Source organism: Monodelphis domestica, chromosome 4, assembly GCF_027887165.1.
Source record: "Monodelphis domestica isolate mMonDom1 chromosome 4, mMonDom1.pri, whole genome shotgun sequence".
Taxonomy (NCBI): Eukaryota; Metazoa; Chordata; class Mammalia; order Didelphimorphia; family Didelphidae; genus Monodelphis; species Monodelphis domestica.
The window spans coordinates 452,823,408-452,830,605 of record NC_077230.1 but is presented as its reverse complement, the minus strand read 5'-3'; positions in this window follow the sequence as shown (position 1 = coordinate 452,830,605).

The window sequence follows — 7,198 nt, the reverse complement described above, 5'->3', positions numbered from 1 at the left end:
AAATGGTGAACTACTTCAGTACATTTGTCCAGAGAACTCCAAATGGGGTCTCAAAAAGTTGGACACAGCTAAATAACAACTACTATATATCAGCTAGTATTATATAGTACTGCAAAATTTGCAAGGAGCATTACATATGTTAGTATAAGGCACTTACATTCTAAAGAAGGGAAAAATTAAAAAAAATAGAAGTGGAAGAGAGAGGGAGGGGATGCTGCTGTATTAGAGGTAGAAGAGTATGGAGAGTGAGGAGTGGCACCAGGTATGAAGAAGCATGGCCTGGGTCCTTCATGAAATAATGATGCAGGTTAGAGTCTCACCAACAAAAAAGAGAGCATTAGGGCAAAGGCAGGAAAAGGGGGGAAGGCATCTGGGGAAGGGATGGAGAAGGAAAGAGTTGGGGGTAGGGCAGAGAGTGATGTGAATATGTTAGAGGTGAGGAGAAATGAGAGGGTATAAATGAAAAAATGGAAATGGAGGGAGAGTGGGATAAAAAAAGATGAGGAGTATTGATTAGATGAGAGGAGATGGGGAGAAATAAAACAAGAGGCTGAAATTTCATGAGGAAAACAATGTTTCATGAGGAAAACAATGTCCTTTCTTTGACTAACATTAAATTCATTTATAAGTTAGGTATTTCAAGGTAGCAGTTCATTTGAAAAAGAATTAGCGGTTCTAGTGGACTACATGCTAAATATGAATTAAAATTGTTCTCTGAAAGTCAGGAAATTCATTAAACTCAATCTTTTGCTATATCAAGAGAGGCACAGAGGGGTAGATAGGTGGCTCAGTGGATAGAGAGCTGGGTCTAGAAATGGGACGTTGTTATATTTAAAATAGTATATGTCATAAACTGTGGAAGTTAAAAGAGTTAATGCTATAAACTGTAGTGAGTAAAATAGTGGAAGATATAAATTACTGTAGATATAAGAGTGGGTGAGTAAATTTGGGACCGCAGAAAATATGTTTCACTACAGTGTCTTGTTTTAAATCAAATATAAGGTGGTCGCCAGGGAAATATTCCCAATTATGAATATACCCAAGTAGACTGGGTTTTATAGAGAATTTAATTAATACAATTGAGGAATTAAAGAAAAGAGAGGAAGAGAGAAAAAGGAAATAAGTATGAAGGGCCTTAAGCCAACATGGCCTAGACCTGAGTCTTAAGAGAGAGAGAGATCAGTCAGTCAGTCTTTTATCACTCACCACAAGGTCTGTCTAAGCAAGGATTCTAGTGACAGAGTCTCCTCAGAGAGAGTTCCAGCCAGAGTCCTCCTCAAAGAGCCTTCCAGCCAGAGACTGTTCCAAAGGGTCTCTCTCCAGAGCCTCCAGAGGGACAGAGTCCCCTCAGAGGAGCTCCAGCGAGACCTCCTTAGAGATTGTCCTCCAAGAGCTTCCCTTCTCCAGAGAATCTTCAAAAGGATCTCCAAAAGGATTGATTCTCAAGAGATTCTGCTTTTTCTTATATAGGGGGTTTTCTCCCATGTCACCTCCCCTAAGTTCTTCCATCTACCAATCACAGTAGACGTTTTCCAAAGGACTGCCCATTCTAAAAACACTGCTGGGTCTACTAATCCCTTTAGTAAGTTTGTACCAGAAAAAACTTCTGAGAAAGTTTCACCTCTTTGCTCCTGGCAAGTTTACAAGTTGCCTGACCATTAATAGGTACTTAGCACCCCATTGCATTAATTCTAAAAATAGGCATGGCTTAAAGAACTTTTTGCCTCATTATAAGTATGGGTTTAAGTACTTTCATTGTTTAGCAAGGAGTTTTCTCCCCTAAAGCAGTCCGGTGGAGTAGAGGTCCTCCCATTTCTGATCCAAGTAGAGTTCTCATATTTCAAATGGGGAATGTTCCCAGTAGGGAATTGTTCCAATGGAGAATTCTCCAATGGGGAAATTTTTAACATTCACAAGTCTGAGAAATTTCAAAATTTACAACGTCTTGGGTCTAAATTTGATCTCAGACACTTCCTAGCTGTGTGACAAGCTACTTAACCCCAGTTGCCAAGATCTTACCATTCTCCTGTCCTGGAACAAATACTTAGTAACTATTCTAAGATGGAAGGTTGGAAGGTAAGGGTGAGAAACAGAGAAAAGGAGAGAGAGAGAGATGGAGAGAGATAGAGAGAGATAGAGAGAGATGGAGAGAGAGAGAGAGAGAGAGAGAGAGAGAGAGAGAGAGAGAGAGAGAGAGAGAGAGAGAGAGAGAGAGAGAGAGAGAGAGAGAGGGAGGGAGGGGAGAGAGGGAGGGAGGGAGAGAGAGAGAAGGAGAGAGGGATGGAGGCATAGTGAGGTGAATGGTGATCTTCTGTCCTGTTCAGATCATATCTAGTAGTAGTAGTCTCTCTCAGTAACCGAGGATGACGATTGTCTTTGTGCACTTTCATCTATGGTATATAGATGAGTGTGCACAAAGACACTTGTGCGTGAAGGAGATTTAAGTGGAAAAGTCGATGCACAGACAGTCCCACTCTCTCGGCACGAAAAGTCGTTACACCTGGAGACTTCCTCAGCTGCATTGGATGGCCATGTTGTCCTTTGTGCTCCAACACGCCTTAAGTACTTTGCTGCACTAAATGCTTCGCTGCGTTGCCATCTCAGCTGTTGAACCTTCTTATTTGTTTCTTCTGCCTGTTCCGCAGAAGCAGTCTTCACATGCTGGGTGAGATCATATCTAGAATCATATTAAGTCATGAGTGCTTTAGCTATTGTATCAAAGGACAACATATGCAAAATGTTTCATAAACCTCAAATTATTTTATCAATGTCATTTCTTGTTACCTAAACTTCTACAAGAACAACTACTACTGTTGTTGTTGCTGCTGCTGCTTCTACAATACTTCTGGTTGTTGTCCTTATTAGTTGAAGAGGATCAAAATGGCATCAAATCAGGGTCAATGAATAGTGTGTCTGATTGGATGATCAATCCAATGTGAAATTGTAAGGTTCTACCAGAAGTCAGGCACAAATAATCCATATGACCACTTAGGATGGAGATGTCTCTAACTTGGAACATCTCACGTTCCTTTTGAGCTACTCCAATTTTACTTTGCTCATAGAGCAGAGCTTCTCCTTTCATGCAGATAGATGTACTATACTGAAGTACCCTGTGCCAGTGTTTCCCATATCTCACTATAGATACCAAAGTTCATCAGAAGGACCTCGAAAATGTCCTTATAGTGCTTCTTCTGACCTCTGGGTGAGACTTGCCTTGTGTGAGTTCCCTATAAAATAGTCTCTTAAGCAAATGTACCTTTGGCATTTAATCAACATGGCCAATCCATCACAGTTCTGTTTTCTGCAATAATTTGAATGTTACTACCACCACCATCACTGGCACTATCTCCACCACTACCATGCCTATGACAGTGACAGCTACTACTCCCCCCTCCCCAGGAGGCAGCCTTTCCCTTTTGGATGGCTCCTATCCAGAACTTTCCTCAGGAAGCTTCAATCTGCCCTTTCTCAAATTTCACTCATTGTTCCCATTTCTGACATCTGAGATCAAGCAGAGGAAAAAGAAACCCAAACTTTTCATCTCTCTGCCAAGATGAAAACCCTTCAGAAAAGTGAAGACAGATTTACTGGGCAAGTTATTGTTGGTTATAAATCTATATTAATTGGATTTTGGAATATCTACTTATGCTTTCTCTATGTCTTCTCTTCTCCTTTGACTAATTCTGGATACTGTACAAGTTTTAACACTAGCCTAAACCCCTTTTTTGGCACCCCAAAACAGCTTTTGGATTAGAAAGGGAGAAAGTTTAACCTTAAAATTAAAGCTACAACTTTGCTTCTTCCCCCAACTCTCTAGTTGAATAAGATTGGAGACAAAGCCTTTTGTTTCTCTGAAAACAAACCTTTTAACATAGTAGGTAAGAGAAAAGAGAGTGGACTAGGGAGACTTGGACATGCAAACAGGGCAGCTATTCTAAAGGTGTTTGGAAAGACCATCTAGTACCCAGAATGAGGTCCAAGTCCTCCAATCAGAGGGGCTTTGGAAAGGGACATTATGAAGAGCATAAACTGGAATACCAGAGGAAATGGGGGCTTTTTTGCTGGGAATACAGAGTGAGGAGGCAATAAAAAGTGAGTCAGAGAAAGAAAAAGCATCAGCCACTCTCTGAGCTGCCTAACCCAGAGCTCAGGGCCTCCTCAATCTGGGATTCTAAGGAGAGAGCTGTCTCCTTCCCCTCTGCCAATTTATGCTAATTTATTCCCCTTCCCAAGCTTCTTTGACTAGAGAACTCTGACATCAGCCTGGGCAAGAGGTGGGTCTTTGGACAGGAGGAGTCACCACCAGCACCTGTATTACTCTTCTCCACATGACTCTGCCTATCTTATTTAATTGCTTCACCACCCAAGAGGCTTGTTTACAGATTAACAAAGAACTTGTTTCCTCCCTGCTTCAACAAGTGGGGAGAAACAAGTTCATAGCTTCAGTGTTAACATCTAACTTTTTTCTCCTTTAAAATTCAAAGGTTGTCTTGGGGTGCCAAAAAGGGGTACAGATTAAGACTAATTTTCTTTCCATCATCCTTGAATCCTCTGAAAATGTTGTGAAGGTGCGCCATCTTTGTTTTTGTCTAAGTCACATGATAAAAAATGTAATGGTGGCTTCCCAAAGATGACTGACACATTCCTCTTTGGAAGTCTATGGCAAATGTTGCTCTAAATCACCAATAATAGTAGAAATATAAATCAAAATGCACTGAGATCTCATTTAATATTCAACAAACTGGCTAATATAGAAAAAAAATAGGTAGAGTACATGTGGCTGGATAGGCGCCCAATACTGATGTGGCCTCATCCAAAGATCTGAAAGCTCAGGCTGACTCCATGATGGGGGAACAAGCTTATTATAAGATAATATAGCAATGGTATAAAATAGAGTTAGCTAGTAGGGAGTGTAAGGAAGGCAAGTGAGTAGGTAAGGTAGGGGAGGGAAAGTAAAGTGCATAAGGATTTTTCAGGGATGCTTCTTATTTTGACTTGTTACTAGGGAAGGGATCATTTGGGTGGTTGTTTGCCCTGGTGTTCCCAAGGAATTGATGTCACTTTGCCCATGATTCACTCTGTCCATTTGGGAGAGGAAAAGAGCAATGTAAATGGGATGTTAATGATATATTAAACACGCCCAGGGCAACTTTTGGTCAAATTTGCCCTTCTGCCCAGTCTCTAAGGAAGGCAGTGATTGTGGAAACTGAGCATTGTTTGGACCTAGTTCTTTGTGGTTGGGATTCTGAACCCCTCAACCAAGGATTGAGGTTATGCGAATGTGAGGAGTTTTCTCATAATTGTAAATCTACGTAACCCATATGTCTTATCTGAAAGGTGGCCCCATGCTAATCAACTAGTTATTGTTTCCATGTTCTTTTCATTGTTTGCAGCTACTTGGCAGGGTTGGGGGCACTTCAGTCCCTCTCTGTACCTTGTTGGTTGGTAAAGATGCAAACTACTGGAGTTATTCTGGAACACAATTAAAAAATTATGCTAAAAATTAAACAATTACACCCTTTGAGTCAAAGATTCTGTTGCTAGATGAATTCCCCAAGGAGATTGTCAATAAAAAAAGGCATCGATACCCCCAGATATTTATAGTAACATTCTTTGTGGTAACAAAGAACTGGAAACCCCACAAAAACCCATTCACTGGGGGATAGCTAAATAAATTGTGGTGCTTGAATATAGTGTACTAACACCATGGGAAAGAATGAATATAAAAAATTCCAAGAAGCATAGGATAATTTATATGAACTAATGCAGAGTGAGATAAACAACTAAGAAAGATAAAGACAGTGACTATTGCAAATGGAATGAAGGCTGTGCAAATAATGCTCGAATTTGACCCTAAAGAAGAGATTTTTAAAATAACCTTTTCCACTCAGAAGTGGGGAATTATGGCACTTGGATGTTGTATGTACTTTAGGACTCAGTTGATATATTGGTTACATTTGCTGAGCTGTCTTTTTTTCTTTCTTTCTCTCTCTTTTTTTTTTAAACCCTTACCTTCCATCTTGGAGTCAATACTGTGTATTGGCTCCAAGGCAGAAGAGTGGTAAGGGCTAGGCAATGGGGGTCAAGTGACTTGCCCAGGGTCACACAGCTGGGAAGTGTCTGAGGCCAAATTTGAACCTAGGACCTCCCATCTTTAGGCCTGGCTCTCAATCCACTGAGCCACCCAGCTGCCCCCTTCTTTCTCTTTTAACCTCTGTTTTCAAGGATTACTCACTATGGAAGACATGAAGGAGGGTTGTATTGGGAAATGAAGTTGATGTAAAAAACACTCTACATGAAAATAATTTTAAAGAAACATAGATAAGAAAAGTGGACATTAAAAATGTAATAACTAGCCTTTAGGCAAAACCATCTAATTCTAAATTTACCTTGTTTTATCATAGAGCCCACAAATCTTATCTCCAGTAATAGCATTAGAAACTTTGTCAAATATTTTGCTAAATTCTGGATAAAATATATCTATTACTCAAGTAACCCCTGTCTAAGAAGAAAATTAGGTTATTCCCTTATGAACTGTTTTTTTAATAGAGCCATGCTGGCTTTTCATGATTGCCGGTTTCCTTTTCTAGATGCTCACCTGAGTAACCCTTTAATAATATAATATACTCTAAAACTGTATCTGGGATAGTAGTTGAACTTACCAACCTGATGTCTGCCAGAATCCATTCTATTTAGGTGTTTGAAAATATGGACAATATCTGCCCTTCTCAAATTCTGAGTTCCCTTATTAGTTTTCTATGATCTTTGAAAAATTGCTGATAGAAGCTTGAGAACTATCTCTGCCAAAGCTATAAATATTCTGGGATATAATTCATCTGGGCCTACTTACTTGAACTCATCAAGGATAATGGGGGATTTATTAGTAATTGTTCTGTTCCACTGGAACCATCATTCTCTTTGGCAGAGGAAAAAAAAAGAAAAAAATGGGATTTGAGCATCTTTTGCTTTTCTCTATTGTCATTATCACTTCCCCACCTACCTAACCCATATATCCCTTCTTTGATCCTTATGTTCCCCAATGGAGTAAAAGAAGAAAAAAATAAACTTTTCTTTTGATCTATTTAATTTTTATTTTTAAATTATATTTTATTTTTATAGATTAGATAAAATTATATTTTATTTTTATAGATTAGATGAAATTATATTTTATTTTTATAGATTAGATGAAATTATATTT